This window comes from Mytilus californianus, unplaced genomic scaffold (genome assembly GCF_021869535.1).
Source record: "Mytilus californianus isolate M0D057914Y unplaced genomic scaffold, xbMytCali1.0.p SCAF_13, whole genome shotgun sequence".
NCBI classification, from domain to species: Eukaryota; Metazoa; Mollusca; class Bivalvia; order Mytilida; family Mytilidae; genus Mytilus; species Mytilus californianus.
In genome coordinates this window covers 29,118,104-29,145,750 of record NW_026262615.1, presented here as the reverse complement: position 1 = coordinate 29,145,750, position 27,647 = coordinate 29,118,104, and the positions used below count along the sequence as shown (strand labels likewise).

Here is a 27,647-nt window from a genome sequence, read left to right as displayed (position 1 = left end):
ATATATCTGACACACTATATAAAAATTGAAATCTTTGTTATCTAAGTATTATCTTGATCGTTTTGTTGTTTATCCTCTAGAGTTGCCATAAAAACTGCTTTGAAATGTAATTATACTCATCCAAGAAATTGCACTGAGAAAAGTATTAAAATTTTGTTTCCTATAATAATCTAGTTAACCAGTTTTTAAGCAATATCAGTCCATTTAACAAAGCTCTCTGGTGGATACTTATGCTTTCAGTTGCTTACTTATTTAGCATGAAATAAACTTACATTTCAGTTCAGGACGGATTGAAGTACATAATGTACAGCTTTTAAAATTAAGAAAGGGTTTACAAATTCAACTATTTAATTCAAAAGGCAAAAATTGAGCATAAAATATGATAAACAGAAAAAATGATATGTACAATGCATATATTGAAATAAAAAAAACCGATCATCTTATAAAACTTACATCTATATATCAAAAATCCATTTGAAATCTGACATGCGCTGGTCTGTACAATTGGAACCCCTTTAGTAAGGCAGACACAATTCTTATTTTCTTCCTTGAATATATAGAATATAAAATTATGCGTTACTCTATATTGATAATATATTGACTCAAAAAACAATATTATATATATATAAGTTTTCATCACGTCATGTATAAGTTCGAAAAAAAATGATAGGAAGAACATTCCTAACCAAAATCCAATATTCTATGAAAAATATACAAAAAATAAATTTAATTTAATTGAATAATTATCCTCAAACAATTGCACAGTAATGTGCTGATTTGTTTTTATGTATATTTATTTTTTCCGTAAATATATTTACGGACATAATTAAGAAAATGTTATAATAATTTTCATTAGGTTGCATTAACTTTGTCGATATTACCTTTGTGTTAAATAAATAAAAAAATCCTTTTCTTGGCCAAACAGAGAATGCAAAGCCTGTTGACAACCGTATGGCGCGATAAAACTGTACACAATTTGTAATATGGAATGAATATACTATATACATATATTGTTTATATACTGTTTGAAACTATAGGTATCTGAATTTTAGAATAGTAGTATTGATACGCAAAAATATTCTAGTCCTACTGTGCCAGATGAACACTTTCTTGCTCCCAGTCAATTATACATAATTTTATCCTTATATTTGTTCTGTACGGCAACCGGTGTATATAGCAGATTTTATATTGTTTTAGTCACATTTCCAAAAAAATGTATAGACTAGGATAAAATCGTTTTAAACGAATTTGTGTCTGAAACGGTCGTTTTGATCTTAACTTTATCGCAAAAATATAAAAAAAAAGTAAAATAACACAAATAACGAACTCCGAGGAAAATTCAACATGAAAAGTCTCTAATCAAATGGCAAACTCAAAAGCTCAAACACATCTTACGAATGGATAACAACTATTAAATTCCTGACTTGATACAGGCAAAATATTATTAGGTCATTTTTCGTCTTCATGAATTTTTCAGATTATCGACGGCCGTAAATTCAGTACTATTCATGGAATTCGCTTGAAGTTAGTTAACTATAATTATAATTTGATAATTTAATGATGAATATTAATCATATTAATAATAACAATAAATACCTCCATTATAATATTAATAACAATTTATACCTCTTTTATAATATCGGAACAATTTATATCTCCATTCATTGAATATTATAAACTGTAGGGAAAGTTACATATACCTTATGTATATTTATTTGTCTTGTAAAATGCATTCAAGTATTAAATATATTGACATTACATACAGTTTGATAAAAATTTATTGAAAAAATGTTTCTTATTTATAACTGGCTTTATTTGTGTAGACTATACAGTGTCTGAGTGTCATTTTAACATAAAATTTTGACATGCCACGTGGTTCTAGATGTATTTCATCGGATAATATCGGAACAAAATGAATTTCATTTGAAGGTTTTAAATAACATTAAGCAGTACCAACATGAATTTACACACGTTTTTCTGCTAAGCATACTTCCACTAGTTATTCAAATGGGTTCTGACAAATCAGAAAAGCGCTCATGAATACGTTACAATTCATAACAGTCCAGTTGATGACCGTTTATTAAAGTCATTACGTTCAGTTGCTTACGGGAACAAAATTTGCTTTCTCATTTAACATATTGAAAAGATCAGAGTATCAACAAACAGGCCATCGAATGTTTGATTAAAGCACAGTTTTACACGAGGATGATGCATTAGTTGATTTAAAAGTTTATACATAGCTAATAGTATAGCTACATATTCCTCCTTGTATGCTTTTAGCAAATAATTACCAACAAACTGTTTAGCACTCCTGGTACTTACAGTCAATTAGTAGGAGTTTCGTCCCACTGGTAATGAAAAAATCAAACTGTATACCACTGTGTGTATAGTGTCATGTCCTTATTGGGTTTTTTTATCATTATTTCGACAATTTCATATTTTTGCTTACATGTAACGTTTGTTTAAGTTTGGTTCTAAGTTTGGTTCTTTTAGGTTTCTGATTAATTCATTTCAATCTAAAAACAGATTGAAGACACTTGAAAGATTGGCTTATTGTATAGACACTTATTAACTCCAGGCAACTTGATGTTGACCTCTATGTGTCTCTTTAGTTATTTATATCGTTAAGATACTGTGTCATTAACACATATTCATATCTCGTTTTATATTCTTCAGCAGATTTGCAACATCAAAACAAGTTTCATAATAACAGAAGATAAAGACAATACCTCAAAAAAGCAGCAACCAAATAACAGTAAAAACTCATGGATAGATGTAGCTTACCTTACTGTTATATCCAAATACCTTCTCTACGTCACATTGCATTTGACAATGACCAACGGAGTCAGCTGTGTAGACAATATCATTGTCCGTTTGTGGATTACAACCTAAAAACATCAAGGTTTAAATAATAAGCAATCTTACTCATGTTCCTGATGACCTGTTTTTTTTTACAATTCATAATTTTTTTCTTTTTAAAGAAAGTATAGTATAGTACCGTATACAGTTCTATATATGATAGACAACTTTGGTTATATTGTAATTACATTTCACAATAATAACATTGACATGATTAAGAAACTAAATGAACTTTTTTAAACAATATTGGGAGAATTACATATTTTGTTATACGTTTTTGATATGTTTATGTGTAGTTGTGTTTAATTCTAAATTAAATAAGACAAGGGATGAAGATGAAATATATCAAAAAGGTATGCCTGTAAATTCTTGAATTAGTTTTCGACTGAATTGTTATCCATATAAATTCATTTTGTTCAAGAAGTCATAACTGTTTGTTATTACAGTGGCTAATTAATTCGTCTATTTATCAATATGTATCCCAAAAAATAATAACAGCGAGATAGTACGCTGGTGTTTGATTGTCAGTCTTTATGAAGCGATTAAATATGTGAAATGATCCTTCTGAGGACACAATTTCGTATTAGTATGGTTAAAAAAAAGAATATACCAAAAGGATCATCAAAAAAATCAGATCACTACTTTATTTTGTGCATTTTTTGTAAATTTTCGAAAACACTTAATTCTGTTAAATGTGTGATTTTCTGGGTTTACTTATTAATAATTTAATTATCTTAATCTAATTGGATTCCTTATATACATTTACGTGAAAAATTGGACAATAAACTACGTATTTAAATACATCCTGCGTAACCGTGGAAAATATAATGACAAAATATTATCGCCTGGTTCTGCAATAAATCTGTCACAATCTTTGAGAGCATCTACTGATGATTAGTTCATATGAAAACGTTTTGATTAATAGTAATATATATCATAAGGGTAAACACAGAAGGTTTTAGTAGTGTTTTGAAGAAAAAAAAACGTCTGACATGTTGCTTTTGGTAAATATACGTTTCTCATGTACCAGCCGCAGTCAATTTTTGACTCCGAAAAATGCCAATGCTCCGAATTTATATACAGCTATCCGAAAAAGGTTTAAGAAAGCGATATCAGAAAGTTCTATTGAAATGCATTTAAGATGTAGCATTCAATAACTTCAATTTACTTGTGAAATGCAAACACACCTTATTCTGATTAAAAAAAAAATCCGCAAATAAATCGAGAAGATCGCACATATATGTATAAGATTTGATACGCCTTCTCCTACAATTGTTTTAAAAATAGTTAAATGTTCAACTCTTTTTTTCCTTTAATATTTCAATTTAAACATATCTTATTTTCTGATCAATATATTCACACAAGGACACTCTTTTAGTATTGAAGGCTCCTGTTCTCGAAAAACGTCGTTTTGACAAAAGTGATATTTCGGAGATTTTTTCCATTTTTAGAACTATTTGGAATACTTAGATAATATGTATATTGAATGAATATTCTATTTTGTAAGAACATGATTTTTTTCCAAATATGTTTATGAATATGCAACAGACTACAATGTTTAAGACATCAGTGTAACAAGCTTCTAGTGCATTTTGATAAATAATGGTATTCAGACTTCAACTGTTTATGTTATTATACATTCTTTGCTTTTAAACATTCGGTTTTGAGCGATTCCTAATGAAGGTAAATCCAGAAAAGCGCCTCGGACGCATGAAATTTATAACGTGTTGTTTTCATATGCATTTGGTTGATCGTTTTTACCATCTAAAATAAATCTTTGTTTTTGGAAATATCTATTGCAGTTTCAAAACACTGTGCGTACTGAACTAAACAAATTATTAATAGTGTCTCCTTTATAAAGATAAGGACCACTTTTCTATTGTTCTCGCAACATCAGTTTTTACACACTGCTACCAACTGATAAAAATTGATCTTTTGATTTTTATACAGAAAATTCAATTTGCTTTCAAGCTATGATACATCGTATATTATCAAAAACTCTTTTAAATTGCAGGAGTGTTTGTCTATTTTCCAAATGATTTAATTTCTCACTCTTTTGCTAAATACAGATAAGAGGCATTTTTGTATTGATAGAATAAAGAGAACAAAACATAAATCGATATTTTGGTGAACCCGCTGTCATTAAATGTGAATGAACATTGGTAATATACATATGCTGTCATTTTAGTAGCTGCCACAAAACAATCACTGACTTTTTCAATTCATCTAATTTAAATCTGGTATGTCAACGTTCACAAAAAATATGTACCATATCCATTTATTTCATACCAATACATACCAAGTACTTCAATCCACGGAGTCAGTTCACGGTAGACTGCTTTTCCTATCCAAACCTCATTTTCAATCGGAATTCCGCTATGCTTTATCTTTTGTTCATTGTCTTCTAATCCGTTTTCCCCGCACACAGCGTTAGCTTCTTGCCAAGTAATTGCCTTGTCCGTGTGTTGAACATTTGAACTTGTGTATACTAATTGTAAAAATAACAGGTTAATAATTCATTACTATATTTTGATATTTTCAACAAAAGTTTTGTTATTGTTTTTAAGCCTAAAAGATGAAAATCAATCCATTTTGTTTCAGCATCAACCATATACATAGAAAATATCATACCGGTATGGCTTCTCGATATCACTCCTGTATCAACCCGAAACACCAAGATCTCTGCTCAAGGGATTATATTGGTTGAGGTTGATACGATGTGTGATAGTGAAAAAACCATATCATATACACATATTATATACATGTACCTGAAGTACAACTAATCTCTCTTATGTACTTTTTTACGAGACATGACGTAATACGTATTAGGGGTTTGATAAAGTCTGCAATCGTGACTGATATTGATTATGTGACGTCATACAGATTAGGGGTTTGATAAAACCTTTGCAACCAATACTGATATCAATAATCATCACGGATTGCTGATACATCACTATTGTATTCAATTGTATTACACATACAATTTACCTGTATTTACTACTAAGTATATAATAAAATCCATATATTACATAACATATCAATTTAACTGAATTAAAAACTGATTTCTCTTATGGTTGTGGCCTGTTGTCTATTTCTTGCATGAATAAATATTTCTCGTATCACACTGCACGGAGTGTGATTCAAAAAAGTGATACGAAAATCTGAGTTAATTTGATTTGCTTATTCAGGTGTAATACCCCATTGATTTTCCTCTATTAGTCTATGTTAAATTCGCACTTTTAAAAAAATTGTGCAGAATTTATCTTTGTTTCGAATAAAGAAATACTTGGCATGATAGAGTTTTATCCAGTTCAGTACTACAGACAAAATTTCACATAACATTTCATTGCATATAAGAAAAAAACCATCACTGGAAGTTAATCAATTAAATTTTCACCTCTTTTTTAACTGTTTACAAGCTTTAGTAACCATGTTACCTCAAGTTTCCAAAATATTCTATAGAAACACCAAAGATACATGTTTATGACCCAGCCCAGATATTTACTGAATTGAAATGTAGGATTAATTTCCTACAACTGTCAAATTCAAGGGAATATTTTTTTTCGACCCTTTTTCGTATGTAACCGGATGAAATGTACTATGATTTGGTGGTATTACACCTAAAGCATCACAAGATAATAATACGGCATTTCGATTGGTTATTCATTAGGTCAATTATGACTTTCAAAGGTTAGGACAATGGACATTTCGTCAATGGGAACGGATATTGTGATTTATTCAATAATATACAAACCACTCACAAATTTCACCTGACAATCTTCTTTTTGCCAAATTTTATTACATTCTGAAGCGTACAAAAAGTCTTACAATGTCTGATGTTAAAGTTTGACACCGGAAAAGGACATATGACGTCATACTGGAATGTGCAAAAAACTAGATCAACATTTCGCGGAATTTTTAATTTTACACATAGAGAGTGTTGACCATAAGAGAAATAGGTTTAACAACTATTGAAAATTGGATATCGCTTGATATCAACTCTCGTTATTTAATTTAAATTGTAATAATAAACTCGCCGAAGGCTCGTTTAATATTATATTGAAATTAAATAACTAAAGTTGATATCAAGCGATATCCCATTCTTACTCGTTATGAAACCTATAAATATCAGAACAATAAATATCATAATTTGCAGATCGATTATTTTGTGCCAATGAATATTTTTATAAATTTATCTATATGAATGTAAATAAAGTAGATTCTCCGATATGGCTCATGTAAAAAAATATTACGTATAAATATTGTCTTATTCGGTTGCGTTTTGATCTTCCTTCATTCCGACATATCAAATTGATTGTCTTCGTGGGATTTTTATTCAATATGAATAAACAAAATATACAAAAACAAAACAAGAAGAAATAAATATAGGGTATTCAACAACCGACATTTAGTTAAAATGCCGTTGCAATTAATTTACTATTCATTAAATGTAACAATTATTCGAAACTCTTCGGAATTTTCTAGTACTGGCATATATGGCTTGACTCAGATTTGACAGATCATTACTCTTTATCTTTTCTTTTCAATGCGCCTCAATAAACACGTTGAAATGGCCGTCAAGCTATTAGAATGGATCGTTACAGTCGAAGAAAAATCAAAGTATAATGATTGTATATTTGATTACAAAATGCATATATCCAGAGTATTCCCCCATCTCACTTTCATTTTTTTTTTTGTCAACATCTAAGCTAAGAGAAGAAAGTAAATGAACAATCCCATGATAACTATTTTACTTGTACTTCAAAAATGTTTAACAAAATTCCAGTGCAGATGAAAGGATTACTACATGTGCCAAGTGATGTGTTTTAGAAATGATCAGAAAAAAGGTTGCAAAATAAAGGTTCGCCGATCCGCTTACAAAATTCAAAATATACAACGTCAAAATGTCAATGAACATGTTTCCTTTCTTTCGTTTAGTGTTTATGATTATAAAATCGTATGAAGTTCTGTTGGAAATATAACATACCGTGATATATAAGAATGTTCCACAACAGAAAGACTAACTCCGTGAATGTTGTCAATTTATCCATCACAATGACATATAACGGAAACTTTATATTTGATAAGTCATTTTATAAATACATTTTTGATTTACCATGTTTACCAGGAAGTTATACATGTGTATCTAACAGTGAACAGGGTAATAAGTACACAAAGGTTATATAAAACTTTCGCATTTATAGATCTGTAAATATTATTCAAGGCTTTATTTCTTTATTTTTCATTTAAAAAAAGATGGTTTTAAAGTAATTATATAACACACAAACACGTATGTGTATATTTCTTCACCAATCCTCATTACATGTATAGACCATGAAATGTGCCAACTGGATCATTAACAAGATGTGAACATATCTAATAGGGGTAAATTCAGTAAATAAATATACGCTATCACGGACCGCCCATTTGGGGGAGAGCTTTCTGTATTAAACTGAAGTCCTGTGCTCTTCTGATTGGTAGATAGTGTTTGTAATAAATATTTGTTGATAGATGGATCAAAACTAGAGTTAAAAAAATAAAAAAATGAATACTGAAAGCACTAATTCTTTTTACTACAGGGTTGAAAGGTAATGGGGGTCAGTAAAGGAATTAAGTGCGAATCTACAGTGTTTGTTTACAAGGCCATGTGAATGCCCGAAAATGCCGCATGACCCTATGTTTTTATTGTTGCAAAAGATGGGGCTACATTTGTACTTTCATGAATGATATATGAAAGCTTCTAATTTCTAAAGGTAAAACAGGTATAAATTTAATTCAAGACATAGATTAGAATTAAAGTCAATGGGAGATTTTTTACTGAATTTACCCCTATAGGAAAATATGCACTCTGTCACTGTACTTTTTCAAGGCCACACAATAACCACAAAGCTCATTTCCTGTAAATATTAATGCAATGGAAGCTTTTTGGAACCAGTTAAAGTTTTTTTTATACAAAATTCTATGTTTAACTGCGGCTATCCAGGATGCACTGAGTGTACTGTGGGAGGAAGCATGGGGTATATGGTAAAAAATCAGTTTTGTGTCCAGATTGAAAGAAACTATAGAAATTACACTTGAGAGTTATGATATTAATGAAAGGCATAAATATTCTCCCCATTTACATCACATTTTGCACATATTTCTTCTAATAATGTGTAAAATCATATGGAAATTCAGAATTACCTCCCTTTGACATAGTGTATTTTTTTAGCTGTGTTCCCCACGTTAAGTTGTAGATCAAGTTTTAAATAAGCACTTTTCAAGTATTTTAACACTCGAATAATCTGACCGTATGAAGATATTCATTTATTTTTACATAACTCATTGCGTTTCTTTAATTAAAAAACATACTAGACAACTTTTCAGGATTACATACCCTTCATCTATGAAACTAGTGTTAAACTGTTTGTAATTGGATTGCTATGTTAAATAATTGCTTTAAAAGATTCTAAATTGTTACTTTAATCTTCCAAATGCAAAGTTTGGTCATACCCAGTCTTATTTTTTTCATATTTGGCACAATTTCCTTCTTCAGTTTTGGCTGTCTAGTGTTGGCGAAGAAACCATCCTGATGTTGGGTTAACAGGAATTTCTGTAGAATGGTTGTCATTGACAGTTTGTGAATTTTACAAGTAATTTAAACACAGATTTAGTAAAACAAAACATAATTGTTGGGTTTTTTTTTTTTGTATGAAACTGCTTAAAAAGCCTTTGAAAAGTCTTTTTGTGGTATTTTCGGGGTATATAATCAAAAACTTCCATATAAGGCAAAATTTAACTTAGAGTATATCAAGACTTTAGTTCCCAGATGTACTTGCATTACTGGTCAAAGCAAACACAGAAACAAATTCATATTTATTGAGCATAGTATTTTACACCATTCTTTTAAAAACAGTCAATGTGCAACTTTATATACAAAATACACATTGGCCGCAGTGTGGGCTGAAGTATAAATTTTCCTCTATCTTTACAAATTCAGCATTTATGAATGTTGTATTGAAACTGGAATTTGAAAATTGGATACTTTACATAATTAATACAAAAAAAATAGGAAATGATGTTAAAAATTCCCTTATAGGGGTATATTCAGTAAATAAATATACGTCATCAGGGACCGCCAATTTGGGGGAGAGCTTTCTGTATTAAACTGAAGTCCTGTGCTCTTCTGATTGGTAGATAATGTTTGTAATAAATATTTTTTGAAAGATGGAGCAAAACTAGAGTTAACAAAAATTAAAAAAAAGGAATGCTGAATGCACTAAATGTTTTTACTACAGGGTTGAAAAGTAATGGGGGTCAGTAAAGGAATTAAGTGCGAATCTACAGTGTTTGTTAACAAGGCCATGTGAATGCCCAAAAATGCCGCATGACCCTATGTTTTTATTGTTGCAAAAGATAGGGCTACATTTGTACTTTCGTGAATGATATATGAAAGCTTCTAATTTCTAAAGGTAAATCAGGTATAAATTTAATTCAAGACATAGATTAGCATTAAAGTCAATGGGAGATTTTTACTGAATTTACCCCAATAAACTTTTTCTTTGTACAAAGCCTTGTCAACGTGTATACACCGAATATTTCGTATGGATATGTTTCTGATAAAATATAAATACCGTTATATCAATTTAATTATGAACTAATTTAGAATGAGCAAATCAACAATTATTTTAATTTCATAATAGCAATTCAAGATAATACATTGGGATAAGTTGGTGGACTATGAAATATAAATATGGTCTTTGATACAGTTCATCCTTCGTTTAGCATTCAAAATCCAACTTCTTTGTTCTCGTGCTAAAAATTGAAAAATATCAGAAATATTTGCACTTAAAAGGAAACAGAAATATCTATTTTCGAAAATATTCTCTTTTCATATGTAAAATAATGAGACATTTCTCCCACTTCACTGCCATGCACTTTCATCTAAATTAAAACTACAACGTTGTGGTAAACGAACTTTGTAATGATTAATTAATTTATTGTGTGTGTTTAAACACCACTTATAGCACTATTGACCTTTTTCGTGATGGCCAGTTTTTATTGTTGGAAAAAGGCGGGAATGCCTGGAGAGAACAACCGACCTTCAGCAAAAATAAACACACCTGCCACGTGAGGAGTTCGAACTCACAACCTCAGTGTTGACAGGCTAGTGATAATGAATTTGGAAAACTTAAACTTAAGACAAACATCCAATGAAAACGAATAATCTGCAATAGGAGAATAAAGTTGTTTCATTATAGAATTGATCTTAAAAAATATGTTCGCAAAACATATGTTTATAATCCAGTTTTTTTTTTCTTAAAATATTCGAAAAACTCTATTTTGAAATATTTTTAAAAAAAAAACTGGAGATGGTGCATGTATCAAGGGGGCAATAGAAAAATCCAAATCAGGATAACGTAACTTTGTATATTTTGTCCCTTTAACGATCATGATAACATTGAACGGAAACTTAAAATGTGATACGTCATTGTGTAAATACATTTTTGTCTCACTATTTATACTTGTAAATGTGTACACTTATATTTATCATATAGTTTTATCAATATGATAGATTTTTAATTAAAAGTAACTTCTATCTTTTCTTTGTTTTACCACTGGTCAAAACTTAAAAAAAGGATTTTTATAATCTTAAACAAACCTACGAAACAAACGTTCGTTCTTGTCTTCATCGAAGTTCAACATCGACAAAGAATTTAGGTGAAATGAATCATATAGTGAGATTTGTGAAAATATCGTATAGATATGTATCTAAAGTACATATATTCCTTTCTCGCAAATTTGTTTCGAATCTAGATTAACTCATGTTTAAAAGACGTAAAAAAAAGACCAGCCCGTCTAAATGACTCAATAAGAAATGTGATTTTCACCTAGATCTTCATTCGTTTGGTACAAACAGACAAAAAGGAACAGACTACAACAAAATAGTAAAAATTATGTTTTGAATCCACCTATGCTTTGGTTTCATGTTTAAACGATTTATAGCTCATTTTAACAAACTTTGCAAATATGAACAATATAGTTTCGTATTTGTTTTCTTAAACCCTTATCAAAAATATCTAGCGAATTAATTTGATTTTTGAGGAAGATTATAACCTATGACAGGAAACACTCAAAAACAAAACTGAAACACCTAGTGAATATGTTTGGCACTATAAATAGCTCCGCGAAAAATAACCCAGTCACAGTATATTACTAAGTTATAATCCAGCAACGAATAGTAAATTAACTGCATAACACTAAGCAATGGTCCAGTGTATACATGCTGAAAATATTTATACTTTTTGTTAGTCAGAAAAACTTGTAAGATATGAGTTTCATGGATAAAAACAATTGTGTATGTGTTTCTATGTCTGTTGGCATTTGTTTTTGTTGCAGTTCAGTGTTTCTGTTGTTCCGTTGTTTTCCTCTTATTTTTGATGTGTTTCCTCGGTTTTAGTTTGTCACCCAGATTTGGTTTTTGCTTAATCGATGAATGACCTATTTATGACTATTGAACAGCGGTAAACCTCTGTTGCCTTTACTTCTAGCCGGTTGGTCTTTGGTAAAACTCATTATTTGTCATGTTTGTTTCCATTTTCCGTTTTATTTTTTATTTTTCAATTTAAACCATTTCCGACAATCCATTTGATGACGTGTGAATGTCGAAATAATCACATGGAAATTTTTTATTCAGATTTGCAATTAAGTTTAAAAGATTGGTTTTCGATGTGCGCAGTCATCCAGGTCGGAATATGGACGTTTTATCTGATGCCTAGTGCACTACATCCTTTGTCAATCACTTATTTTCAATGGATATTTTAAGGGTTGATTAGTGACATATTGTGCTTATACTGAACATGCCTCTTCTCGAAACCAGTGCCAAATGACTAGTCCGTTCATTTCATTTGCAGTTTTTACCTTAATGTTCTTTGTTTTTATTCTGTACTAGTCATGTGAAGGAAATATTTTCAACTAGACATAACGTTAACAAGAATATATTAACCATTTTCGAAAAGTAAATTGAATTCCTTTTGCTAAGATCTTTATTTTATTTTAATAGTTCTTCGATCCTATTTTCTCCACAACAATAATCCACAGAAAAAATTTAGCATGCACGTATACATGCTACAGTTTTCATTTAAACTATATAAACCAATTTTTCAACTTGTAAATATAGTGTTCAAATGTGCAACTAGGTAATGACCATAAAGTATACAGGGTTATTAAGGGTGTCCATTACTAAATCATCGTAATGATCTGTGTCCTTGACTTGTCTATTTTTTCTACAAGGAAAGACAATGTTACCCTTATTATAATTTCGAAGGTACCTTTACCTATTTCATAGTTCCGGTTTATGTTATCAGGTTATCAGAAAATGAATCATTTTACAAATAAATATAAATGTCGATAAATAATACTCTTTCCATTACAAGGCAAAGAATCACTAGTTGACATATCTCGTAAATTGTGAATCTGGTTATTATCAAATATGCCTTTTACTTTGCTACTTATACGACTGTTAGTGAATTGTAGATACAAATATGATACAGTGAAAAAGGATTGGACTATTTTATGTCCCGTTTACTATTCCTTCAAAATACTGATGTTTTCATTATAATTTTAAAATATTTTCAACCGTCAAAATAAGAGATGTAAAACCCTGTCTGCTAAATATGGCTGTAGTGGCCAGATTACAAAGAAACATTCTGACTTAGTGTGGATTATTTTAATAAACTGCTACATTTATCTTCTCTATCGTCTTTATATTACTAATACTTCAAGTACTATTTAGGGAACCTAACTATAATTGGTACTGCGCTTTCATCTACCTTTAATCTACAGCAAAGAAGAAAACGAAACAAACCCATGGTAGTGATTTGAGCAGGATTGATAAAACTTGAAACAAATTTAATGAATAGGGATATTCAAAATCAAGAGCAAAAAATGAAGTCATTTTACAAATTTCATAAAAAATGTTATGCAACCTATTTTCAAAATAAACAACTGTGTCAAAATATTGTTGTCTTGTGTGTATTGTATAAAAAGGGAGAAGATGCAGAGGGGCAAGTGCATATCTTTCTTCCTCGCGAAGTTATAACTTTAATTTTGAGGAGAAAAAAATTATGTACAGAAAAGTTCACCCACCAGTAAAATTTACTTCGTACATTTCGTCCATTTAACCACATTGACAACATTAAACGGAAGCTTACAATTTGATACGTCATTGTATGAATACATGTTTGTCTTACAAAGAAGGAAGTTATACTTGTAGATTTGTACATAAATATTTATCACACGCTATAAATAGTTTTATCAATATGATATATTCACAATTATACTGTCTAAACGTTTATCTTGTTTTTATTTCACCACTGTTCAAAACTAAGAAACAACCATTCGTGCTTGTATTCTAGATTCCTAATCGACAATGCAAACGAATGAAATGAATAATAAATATAGGCTGATAAAATTATCGTAAGGATACGTATCTAAATTAGATATATTTATTTTTATCGAATTTATTTTTGAATCCAGATTGACAAATATTTCGAAGACGTGAAAAAAATAGCCAATTCAACTAACATCTGGGATGAGTTAATTCCTGTAAGAATGAAAATAAGAAGACATTAAGGGTACACAAAAGACATACAGGAATTAGGAATACAATACATATACAAGAAAAGACAAACCCATTAAACATCACAATTAAGCTTGAAATAAGCAACGGTAACCCCATTAAATAAAGATCCAAATGCATTCATATATATTTAGCATGAACTACGTTTCAACCTTGCTTTGGATTTATAGATAAGCAAATATTCACCAACATTTTCAATCCTATGAAAACGTTTCCGAATTTGTACAAACAAACTCTTCTAAAATATATCTATTGGCGTAAATTTGTAGTTATGGAAGATTATAACCAGGGACCAGTGAAACGCGAATAAAAAGCTCGTAAATAGGTTTTGCACAATAAATCACAAAACTTATAAGAAATAATATGTTCTACAAAAATCTTTAAAAATACACGTATAAATGTAACAATAGTCCATGTATGTGAAGTAAGCAGCCGGTTCGTTATTCGTTATTCGATATTCAATATCCAACCGGCTGCTAGCAGTCGGTTCGATATTCAAATTTTCTAAGTTGAATTTGATAAAAAATTAAACATTCGATAATATTCAAAGCATGATAGTTATAAGTTAAAAGTAGTAAAAATTAAGTGATATAGGAAATCTTTTTTGTGACCAATTCAAGTTATCGTAAATTCTCGTTGTCCTCAAATATAAACCCTTATGTAAATCAAATATTTTTCAACAGGAATTCGGGTAAACTTTTCGTCTTCTATGTTTATGGAGGCTCAAAGTTCCAGTTTGATATTCAAAATTTATAGTGAAAACCTACCGGAGACCGCTGAAAAAACAGCGAGACCCCCTGGTCTTTCCATATCCACAAAATTATTGTAGACTTTGTATATATACAATGTTATAAAAGGATTTCCCAGAAAAATGTCATCTTCGATATGTACGGAGGGCTGAAAGTGTCACTTTTCCAAAAAAATCGTTAAAAATTCAGGTGAAAGGGCACAGGGCGTTGGCTAGATCTTCCTGATCTCTCAATCTTCATAGTATTATGCATATAGTTAGTTAATATATAGATATAAATGACATCAAAAGAAATTTGGGTAAACTTTTCGTCTTCTAAGTTTATGGAGAGTTCAAAGTTCCAGTTTGATATTCAAAATTTATAGTGAAAACCAACCGGAGACCGCTGAAAAACCAGTGAGACCCCCCTGGTCGTTCATTATCCACAAAATTGAATACTATTGTAGACTTTGTATATATACAGATGCTGATAAAAGGATTTCCCAGAAAAATGTCATCTTCGATATGTACGGAGGGCTTACAATGTCACTTTTCAAATAAAAATCGTAAAAAATTCAGGTGAAAGGGCACAGGGCGTTGGCTAGATCTTCCTGATCTCTCAATCTTCATAATATTATGCATATGGTTAGATAATATATATATATGAATGACATCAACAGGAATATGGGTAAACTTTTCGTCTTCTAAGTTTATGGAGAGCTCAAAGTGCCAGTTTGATATTCCAAACCTATGGTGAAAACCGCATAAAATTGAATGATCTTTTATACTTTGTATATATATACAGATCGTAAGCCCTCCGTAGATATGGAAGATGATATTATTTTGGGAAATCCTTTTGATACGATATGTATATATACATAGTGTAAAAGATCATTCAATTTTATGGACATTGAAATACCAGGGGGGTCTCATTGTCATTTAAGCGGTCTCCGATAGGTTTTCACTTTTTATTTTGAATATCAAACTGGCACTTTGAGCCCTTCGTAAACATAGAAGCAAGAAGTTTACCCAAATTCCTTTTGGTGTCATTTGTATCTTTGTATTCCTATTAAAGTGATCGTATGTTTTTGTTTCTAAAAATATCATGTATAAAAGTACATCTTTTTATTGCTTAAAACCTATATTTCATAAGGACAAATGTGCGATCAACATTGGGGTTTCGGGACAACGAGAATTTACGACAGCTTGAAGGGTTCATAAAACGAGTTTCAACATATCGTTTTACTCCTTTTATCTAAGACGATCATATATTTCATTTTATCGAATATTTAGATTTTAATGGACTTCAGCTTAAAATTTGAATATCGTACCGACTGCTAGCAGCCGGTTTGATATTGAATATCGAATAACGAATAACGAACCGGCCGCTAATTTCACATCCATCAATAGTCCCTTAAACTATTTAAGCAAAGTTTGTATTTTCAAACTGTAAAACTAATGTTGAATGCTTCAATTAATCAATGACTGTAAAGTATACATCGTTATTACAAGTATTCTGGTTTTCCATTTTCAAATCAGCGTAATGGCCTGTGTCCTTGAATAGTCCAGTTTTACTACAAAAAAAATTAAATCATACAATTGTCCTCTTATAATAAATTTCCATGGTAGTTATACCTATTTTGGAGTTTAAGTACATGGTGAAATTTACGTAATTACAACAGCACGAATAATATAGATTTTAGGTAATAAGGTGTCGATGTGAATGAATCATTTAACAGAAGAATCTTTATCTTGATAAATAAAACTCTTTTTATTACAAAACAAAATATCACTGGACAACATATCTCGAAAATTGTGAATCGGCTTATTATCAAACATGTCTTTTAATTTTCTAAGTACATACCTTATAGTGAAATATAGATATGAATATGATACATTGTTAATGATAAAAACTATTTCTTTCTAAAATCCTATGTTATATTTCTTCGGATAATTACAGCTTTAAAAATGTTGATATATTGAAAGGTATGTGTTAATGAAAATGATACTACCTGAGTTTACGAACGAGTAGTATAATGCCGAAACATAACAAGTTTAAACCTACACTTCCTCCAATGACAGCTCCTGAAAGACAGTGTCATATTATAACTACTCGACAAATAGTTTCCTAATAATATCAAAATCATATTCATGTATTATTGCTCATATCACCGTTTGTTTTTTTGTTTTTTTTTTATGTTTACACTAAGTCTTTTGACTGTTATTATTGCTAATAAAGATTGATCCGGGGTATAAAATGGGTACTTTGGTCGGTTTGTTGTCTGTTTGACAATATCATATTTTACGCTAGGTATTTGTAATTGTTTGTTTATTGAAAACGAGGTTTCGCTAACAAATCGGTTAAAATGTTTTAATCAAACTTAATCGTACAATAGTGCTATTATCATTATAATTTTTAAATATTTTTAACCGTCAAAATGATATTTTAAACCCTTTCAACTATGTACTTCTGTGAATAGCATCTTTCAAACAAAATAACGTATATAATTATATTTACTTCATGATAAAATATACATATGCAAAATATGTCAATGAAGACTCCGCATTGGCAAACAATTTCATAGTCCTCATATAGCGTCAACTGTTCTTTGAGGATTTTTTTCAATTTTATGGTTTCCTATTACTAGTATATCACTTAGCCAATTTTTAATCATATATTGCAAAAACTTATGCATGTTCTGAGAAAATAATCCTCTTTCTAATTCTGAATTTAAAACAAAAAGTGTAAACCCAAATGGATTCTTGATTCTCGTTTGATAAAATGATGTAAAGCAAATCAAAAACAAATATTTAAAGGGTCAATTTTTAACAAGACCGTAGACGGAGCAAACCTTTAAAGTGTTTTCATCCTTTTTTATTGTGTTTGAAAAGAATCAATATTGACCAAAATTACAGATTCTATGTTTTTGGCCAAGAAAATAAATAGATGGATGAATCATTACCAATGAGAACGTTTACTGTAAATCCTTGCTGACACTCATTTTTAACTTTTTCAAATGATGTTACGCCAGACGATATTCCTACAAAAAATACAAAATGATTGTTTATTTACGACTGAATGTTCTAACTTGATAAAAAAAAATATACCATTAGGCATTCATTATTTCAGTTATAAGATTAAAACATATCGGATCCACAAAATATTGATGAGATATACCACTTGAAAATGATAACTCCGCTAGTCTCATGTGCACTTACAGGAAAGTACATGCTAGACATAAAACCAGTCACTCGCATGTACCTTAAAAGGAGGTCACATGTACGAAAATGAAAGGAATGTACATCACTGCACGCAGTCATGTATCTAAAACATTTTCCTCAAAATGTTCAACTTTACGAAAAATATTTTATTGTCAATATATAAATGTGGATAGAAAACATTAAAAGTGAGGTGGGTTTTGATTTTTACTTTTGTTCATTCTTTAATGATGCTATGGTCTCTTCGTTTTATTTACTATTTTCAATGCATTTACAATTAAAGGCAACAGTAGTATACCGCTGTTCAAAAGTCATAAGTCGATTAAGAGAAAACAAATTTGGGTTACGAACTAAAACCGAGGGAAACACATCAACTATAAGAGGAAAACAATGGAACAACAGAAACACTGAACTGCAAAAAAAACAAACGCCAACATACATAGAAACGGACTATTTGATAACAACTGCCATATTCCTGACTTGGTACAGGACAATTTATGAAAAAATTGTGGTTTGAACCTGGTTAAATAGCTAGACAAACCATCCACTTATATGGCAATGTTAAAAAATATGGCTAAAATGACAACACCACGTGACAGTCTACAGTACAAACAAACGCAAGAACACTCAGCACAGAGAAATGCATAAATATATAATATAATAGTACATTACAACCGCAGAATAACATCGGACATTTATTATGAAGTAACGACAGTACAGGACACCACAAACTTCGTCACATGAATGAATGAACGCCACAAAAAGTGACTTTTTGTGACGTATATATAATCTTGAAATTTATACAATTATATGGAACGAGATCCAAAAATTCACCATTTTCACAATACTAGTCTAAATGATTATCATGATTATGACGGTCCTGAAAGGCTATTTTAAATTAATGCTGTGACGACGTCATAATATACGTCAAAAGTATACTTACGATACCTCAGACTTGAATTTGTTTTCGTTTTCATACCTTTTTTTTTGAGATATTCTCTTGATTGAACAAAACTTTTTGTATCTTTTTCACTGCGCAAAACACTTCAGGAAAAAGTTATAAAAAATCTAAGATTGTTTTTAAATTATTTTAAAAATTTGAATCACTTATAATCGTAGTAACAGTGAGCATCTATATCAAAATAGCTATTTCTCGTGCTACAAAATCATTATCTTAAACTTAGATAAGCAACCCGTATGAAATTTGATAAGATTAAAAAATGTACTTTTAATAAGTATCTGACATACCTTTAACTAACGTTGTCTCGGTATTTCCCTGATTGTCTATTATCTGTTTTGATATCATTCCTAAGGAAGACATCGTTGTGTATATTACATTGTTTGTTATTGGACTTCCTATTAGAAATTCATAAAAAAAAATTTGAAATTATATACTAAAGCAATGTCGACAGATATGACTGAAATACTTAGCCAGGCGACAAAAATGTTTAATAAAAGTTTGCCACATTCACTGTGGTAACAGCTGATCTTAATCTGTGTTTCCACTGTCTGCACTCTGCTTAGCTCTTCATAAAATTGCATATCACAGCTTTGTGACGTCAAATACGTTAACAGGCCTAAATAACTTTGACCCAGGCATATCACCGACGTCAATATGATTGAACCGACCTTGATAAGTTTGACCCGAACTTATCAAGTCATCTTCAGGTTTGCTGGTGAAACAAAGAGAACACTTGTTTCTATCATGCAAAATACACAATTACAATTCGATAAATCGGTTATCAGATTTTCAACATATTAACATTGTAAAATACTAGCTGCTCGACACAATATGAAGCCTTTTGAACTCGGTCGCTGCGCTCATCCGACAAAAAAGCTTCATATTGTGACTCGCAGCTAATAGTTTGCAATATCAATATGCAGAAAACCTAATATTTGGTACACATTCGACAAAATTTATCTCGTAATGAAGAATAGGATAAAATGATTTTTTTTTTTATTTGGATATCGGAACTATCTGAAATTAGTCCAAGGTTTTTGTTGGGTTTGTGATTTCTATATATGTTTTCTGTGCAAATTTTTGTTGAATGTTGTTTTTCTTTTTGTCGTTTTTTTGCTTCCAATCGTGACTTGGGAATAGAAATATAGTATTTTGCCGACCGGCAGTAAAACCTTTGCAAAGTGGGGCGTCCGTTTGGCTATGCGAGATGTACAAGCACTTAGTCAGTGTGGTCAGAATGAGGACGTTAAATCTGAGAGGGACACGCTTTTGCACGCTAAGAACCCTTGCAACCACTCTTTGGGGGTCCGTAGGTAGCCTGTTGCAAAGCAATAACACATTCTTAAAGCTTCTTATCAAAAATTAATTGCACATGTGTGGTTATTGATCTCGAATATAAAATTATGTTATAATATACTAACCAATTATATATAGCAATGACGCAAAAGAATTTGGTATCTAATGAGACAACTATGATACGTTACCGAGATTTCTGTTATCAATAGATACAAAGATGCATATAATGTGGCAAACATTTTCCTTTTTTTTTTTCGTTTTAATTATGTTTCTTTATGACAATTGGCACAACAATAGGTTCAAACATCATTTTTAATTAGAATATGTGATAAGAGTAAAGATTTTCATGTTTTATTTAATTTCGATAAATAGATTTCTACAAATTGATAGCAAAACCAAGAAATTGTGTAACTACTATATATGGTAAGATGTGGTGCGTTATCTATATTGTTATACCTAACAACATAAATAACGCATGTATATCTGCCGCCATAGGTTTTTGAACTGAATTTAGTGATAGTATCAAACATGAACTCATTATACTTTTACCTCAGAAAAATGACACAAAATATTTTTCCATATATATGTAAAATAAAAGGTCAAATTGTTGTTCATGTAAAATGCTATATATACATTTTATAATTCAAACGGAACCAATATAGATCTGAAAAAGACATGCTGTATGGGTTTTACCAATTGTCGAAGGCCGTACGTTGACCTATAGTTGTAAGTTTCTGTGTCTTTTGTTCTCTTGTGAAGAATTGTCTCACTGGCAATCATACCACATATTCTTATTTTTGATATGTAACATCATGGTGTGTGTTTTATCTTATTGTTCTGACATTAACAGTAATCGCCACACATTGTATCAATATATCGATATGTTATATAATACTCTTTATCTTTTTTCTGATGTTTTATGTGATATAATATTATTTCAAATTTGTTTTACCTGAACAACACGACGAGTGCCATTGTGGAGCAAGGTCTGCTTACCCTTCCGGAACACCTGCAATCATCCCCGGTTTTCAGTGGGGTTCGTGGCATCATTCTTCGGGTTTCTGTGTTGTGTTTTATAGACTGATGTTTGTCTTTCGCTCGTTTTTCGTTTTGTTATCAGGGCGTCGTCAGTCTATTTTCGATTTATGAGTTTGAATATCGGTTTGCTATCTTCTGCCTCTCGTTTGAATTCAGGTTGGCAATTCAGTTAAATTGGTTTTGTTCACTTACTATTACTGCTACAAATAAACCATTGTAGAGATTCGTTGCAAGCCTTTTCAATCTTTTTAAATCCTTTCGTACCCTGTACACTATTGATGACACCTGCTGGACACAGAAATCGTGTGGTGGTACAATCTTCCAAATGAAAATAAATCTATCATGAAATACATTATGACATTTTCACCAAACTCAGTGTTATTGTATCGTTTGCGTTAATTATTCTCGCAAAAATTTATTTTGTACTAAACATATATCATGTATATAACAAGAAATCAAGATCGTAATATATGTATATAAAAGAAAATAAAGTGTACATACATACGGAAACTTGTGGACATATAGATATGTCCTATAACGCAATTCTAAGTGAGAGGTAAACAAGCTCCGTTTGTGTTTGTGAACTATGTGTGAATTTTCATAATGATGATGAAGATTCATGACAACTTCATTTAGAGAGAAGCGTACAATCTATCAAATCGCTACGTTGAATGAAGTTTAAATATTCCTTATGTTGCATAAACCTTTCCTCCCAATATGTGCCAATCTTAAAATAAAAACTTAATTTGAAACACTAGATAATATGCATGAATTTGAGACAACTATTTCATGAAGTATAAATTATTCAAATCAGCTGGTTTGAGACCTTTACGAGTAATTTGAAATGTTGGCACATTACAAAGATTTAAAAACGACTCTGTGTGTCAACTGCGCCGATACAGTTTGATATATAATAATGACCTTTGCATATGTATTGAAATAATGATGATCTATAAATTATAGGCCACAACATGCGAGGTCTTTCTGTAGATAATGTCATCACTTATATAAAAGCCATTGCTATGAATTGACTTAAATCATAAAAGGACTAACTGAATATATCTGAAATACAAATTGACATGGAAAATTGAAACGTTATACGTGGATTGTTTTGTTTGGTTGTAATAAGATCGTCGTTTGTACCATATTTGAGTTAGTTCATATAAATGCATGGTCCTTCGTTAGCTGCTGTTTAAACTCTTCATTATCGACATAAATCTAGTTGGTGCTTTTATAAAGTTAAGAACGACAAATTAATATTGATACTTTATGAAATGGTGCCCAGGCTAGTTTTGACATTTGTGATCATGCCTCATTTCCTTTTTTTGTTTGAAAACGGATTTTTATATGAATCAGTTATGTTTTTTAACATTATTCTACTTCGGATGAATTTAGTAACTTTGTATTACCACACATAAGAGAAATTGCAAAACATTAATCTGAAATTCTTTGTGTTTGATTGTTGAGTTTGGTCATAGTCTGGTTGGTATTTGTAAACATTTTCTTGACATTAAATATGCGATTTGTTTGAATAACATGAATAAAGTACAGAACCAGAAATCCATATCAATTTTAATGTTTTAAAAAGAGATACAATATCAAATATTGTATATATTTATAGACTTACTTGTTGTAGAACACTCTGTTATTTGTTCTCTGAAAACATTCGTCCATGCCAGAATTCCTGAAAATTTAGAATTCCCGGGTTCATGACAAAATGTTGAAGGTAACAACAGTTGTTGTTTTGATGCACAAAACGTCACTCCTTCATTTTTTGTAGCTCCCCAGTATGAAGAGTTTCTGTCTTCTGTAAATGATGAAACATAAGTTAGAGGGAAATAAAACAAGATTATGCACTAGTGTATTAAAATTAAAAAAATTATTAAAAAGCATGCAGAAAAATATCTTTCCACTGAATTGAAATACCTTTTGCATGACCGTTTATCAAGCAGTATCGATCATTATATATTGAGTACTAAGTGTACTTATAAAGTAGGTAAAAAGAAGTAATTTTTCTCCCTTTCGTCTATCCTTTCAGTCAACATGCTCAATGAATTCCCGTACGCGTGTTAATTAGTGTATTTAAATATTTTTCCAGTAATAACGGACGGCGTATTCTCGTTTGGTGTGGAATTAAGTTAAAAAAAAATCGCCGTCAATTTTTAGGTGCTAGCTTGCTAGGTAAGAAACAGATATGACTGGATCATTTGTTTCCTATGTCACGAGTTCCAGATATGTAATAAAGACAGCATTTAAATGCAGCAACACAACTTATTTGACGTCTCGAGGGATATGTTCCGGATATGTTTAACTCAAATGCTCCTGATTTATTGATTTTTGTTTCATCCGGTTCAGATTTTCCTTATTGGGCGTTAGGGAGGAATATATAAATATAAACTGTAATTACCACATCTAGCAACGGTTTTTAAATCCTTTGCATTACAATTTCGTCCTTCAAACATGTATGACTCAGTATTGCCTCTAGAACAGTCTCCGCAGCATAACGTCATGCAGTTTCCAGGATCGTCTGAATCAACAACTTTCCCACGAAACTCTGTATTTAAAGCAATAATATCTTATCAATGTTCATATATCGCAAATTCAAGAATATACAAAATCACAATGAAAAAAAAACGGTGGAGAGTCCCAAATAGGCGTGAAATCGGGTAGTCTTTTGTTTTGTAACAACATGTCATGCAAAACCACAACCAGTCAAAATATCAATATATAAGGTTGTGTGCAGATTACATATATTTACACTCACACTCTTACAATAAGACGAAATTAACAAAGACATGATGAATGGTGAATATTTCCTGATTAGCTAGTCAAGTATATAATAACAAACTTAGTGTCAACAGTCGTGTTACTCATTGCAAGTAAGCAGAAAACCTATAATGGGTCTATAAAGTAAAATAGATATTTACTAACCTTTGTATACATAGTAAGAATACGACTCCTCACATGCACTCATATTCTTCTGAGTATTAACTAGAACTTCATCTGGAATGCAAAGACATCTTCTGGATGAGGTCTTCTGAATATGAAAAAGATTAATTAATCCGAAAACATAAAACATGAGGGAGCGCAAAAAAGGGACCTAAATAAGATACTTAATTCAGAAGGTGCAATTTTGAGTGCAAATACAATCGTAAGATTTAAAGCCAGACAATCAGTAATGTTTTATGTAGTTTATAGCACAATTTTGTTTTAAAGTACAGGCATTTTTCTTTCAAAATGCAAATTATTAGACTCGCGCCTGCATTTGAAATCAATATGGTTCTATGCACATGTGTCCCAAATGTCTTATATGTATGTCGTACATGGCTATGTGTTGTGATAGCAGTAGATAATGTAAGTGTTGAAGATCCGTCTACTGTAAATATATAAAAAGGAAATTGATTTTTTTTTTATAAATCCTGTTCAACGAAATTTCAATGTAGCACTATTTAATTAGTGTCGCATGTATTCTCTGTATATTATAATAATTCAGGTCACGACATCTAGATATGATTTGAATTTAGTTCACCTACCTTGAATCCAAAATGTTTGACATGTTGACACTTTTTCTGACATTCACCACGTGTGTTTAGGGAATTGAGCTCGGTTTTATTCAATCCATGAACTTCATAGCAACCTTCAAATATTTAAAGCATACTAAATAAAATCATTACCTGACAACCGACTGAATGTCCTTAAGAATTAAGCTGCATATCATACTGCAATGAGTATATTTCAGTGTTTTATATTGGCGACCATTGATACTAGGTTGTATACTTGTGAAATGTTTTCCATGATTGGATTCGAAGTGTCTTACGATTTTATTTTTGCAAACGAAATATTACACCGCATTATAACAGATTAATACACAATGTTGGGTTATGATCAGAAATAATTGATACTAATCTGCTATATATGAGGGTCTGGGTCGGGGGTATTTCATTTCTGTATAGTTCTATTTGTTAGGTCATTTTCCTTTATCCTTTATATTTTTGTCCATTATTTTCTATTCTTTATAGTTTTTCTCCATCGTTTTCTATTCTTTTTATTTTAGCACAACTTTATTCTCAGTTTTTTAAAATAAAATTGTCCTATATTCACTGAACTTATATTTTTGTTGCATTATTTGGTCGATTGTGCCCATTATTGGCGGAGTTCCATAAGATATATTATTGCAAATATTAGTAAACTGTATGCGCCTAGAACGAATAGATCAAAGGGATTTAATGCATCTCTGCACGTGTACTCTTGGATTGGCATCAGATTTGCAAAATTTTTTAACTTGGTTTTTAACCAATGTCGACCTGAATGTCACTACAATTCTATCTCTGCATTTTAGTGTTCTCTAAAACTTTAAAGATGTAGACAAATGTTGAAAGTAACAAGATGCCTGATCTTGAATTCATTTTTTTGTTTTATATTGAATAGTGTTTACTACGAGTATCACATGTGTAATTATTTCAATGATATATTTGATAAGAGGCCTAAAGGCCACTGGTAATCTCATCTGAAATCACAGATGTTTACTTAACAACAAAATTTCTTAATCATCCAAAGTCTACGAAAATGCGAGAATCTAAAAAATATGATATTAACATACATTTCCCAGACATGCCAGATGGACAAATATGGAAAACAGATAACACACTAATGGGAATTCTGGTTTAAAAGGCGAATGATCCTATGGCCATGATGGCGGGGTTAGGCTATTTTTGTGAATTACCGACCTTCTTCGTTTTTATTTTTTTTTTTTCAGAATGACATATCTGTCAAAACACCAATATATCTGCCATATTTTAAAGGTTATGTTCTTTTTAAGGTGTTTGCATTGTATGCACAGACAGGTGTTAATTATCTGTTTTAAAACTTTCTCATAATCATAATATTCGTTCGTAGTTTGAACTCCTATATAATGTGATAGCCAATAGGAAATATAATCAACGAAACCAGCACATTTTATTTATAATGAATACAATTTTTCATTTTTAGTGTCCCACAGGAGGACAATCTACAATACCTATCAATTCAATCCATGGTGTGAATATCGAAGTCTTTCCAATCCAAAATTGTTGATTTTCTAACACATCGCTTCTTCTTAAAACTTCTTCCATTATCTCTAAACCATTTATCCCGCATGATGAAGATGCTTTATTCCAGTTAACTCCATAGGGAGAATAGTGTAGTATCTGCTCTCCGCCAACTACAGACATATAGTCATATATTATATTAGGTTAAAGTTAACATAGAAATAAGACGATAATTCACCAGAGACCAAATGACGGGATGTAAACATATTACTTAAAAATCAACAAACTCACAATTTAAGATATCAAATTATTCAGTGCTTAAACATTAAATCGTTTTTCATCTTCTCCTTACATGTACATATACCTATGTATAAATTTAATGGTTAAATATCATTCATAAAAAGTTATTATTTTAAATCATTAGTAAAACAACACAAAACTTAAAATATATATTGATATTTTCCCCATAAAACAATTAGACTAAAACCTATATTACAATGTCTCTCAATCCGTTTTAACAAAAAATCAATTTCCTTGTTTCACAGATAACCATATTGATTATTGTTTGTAGCGCAATCAGTAATTGTTATAAGATAAAATCTATGTTAATATTTTAATGTTAGAAGGATTGTTTTTTTATTCGCCACAAATGTTTGATACACATTTCTTACATCCGAAGCTTTTAATTTTCTGCTTTGTCTTTTCCACAGAAATACTCACTTCCAATCATTTCAATGCAAAGGATGTATAAATACCTGAACAGGGAAGGCTATAGTACTAAAAGGCACTTAAAAAGAATAATCCAAGTCTTCTTAGTTCAGCTTTGTTCGATTGAGTTTGAACCGTATTTTCTTAATAACTATTCAATTTGGAAACAGAGAATTTGATACAAAATCGCAT

At 30.6% G+C, this 27,647-nt stretch overlaps 1 long non-coding RNA gene across 1 annotated transcript; it reads right to left on the bottom strand.

The window, feature by feature from the left end:
• Positions 1-459: 459 nt before the first annotated feature.
• LOC127723801 (uncharacterized) lies at positions 460-5,326 on the bottom strand. The gene is made up of 3 exons (XR_007992260.1): positions 5,159-5,326; positions 2,785-2,888; positions 460-547 (listed from the first exon to the last, which is right to left on the bottom strand). It is a non-coding gene; the product is annotated as an uncharacterized LOC127723801 (long non-coding RNA).
• Positions 5,327-27,647: the final 22,321 nt, after the last annotated feature.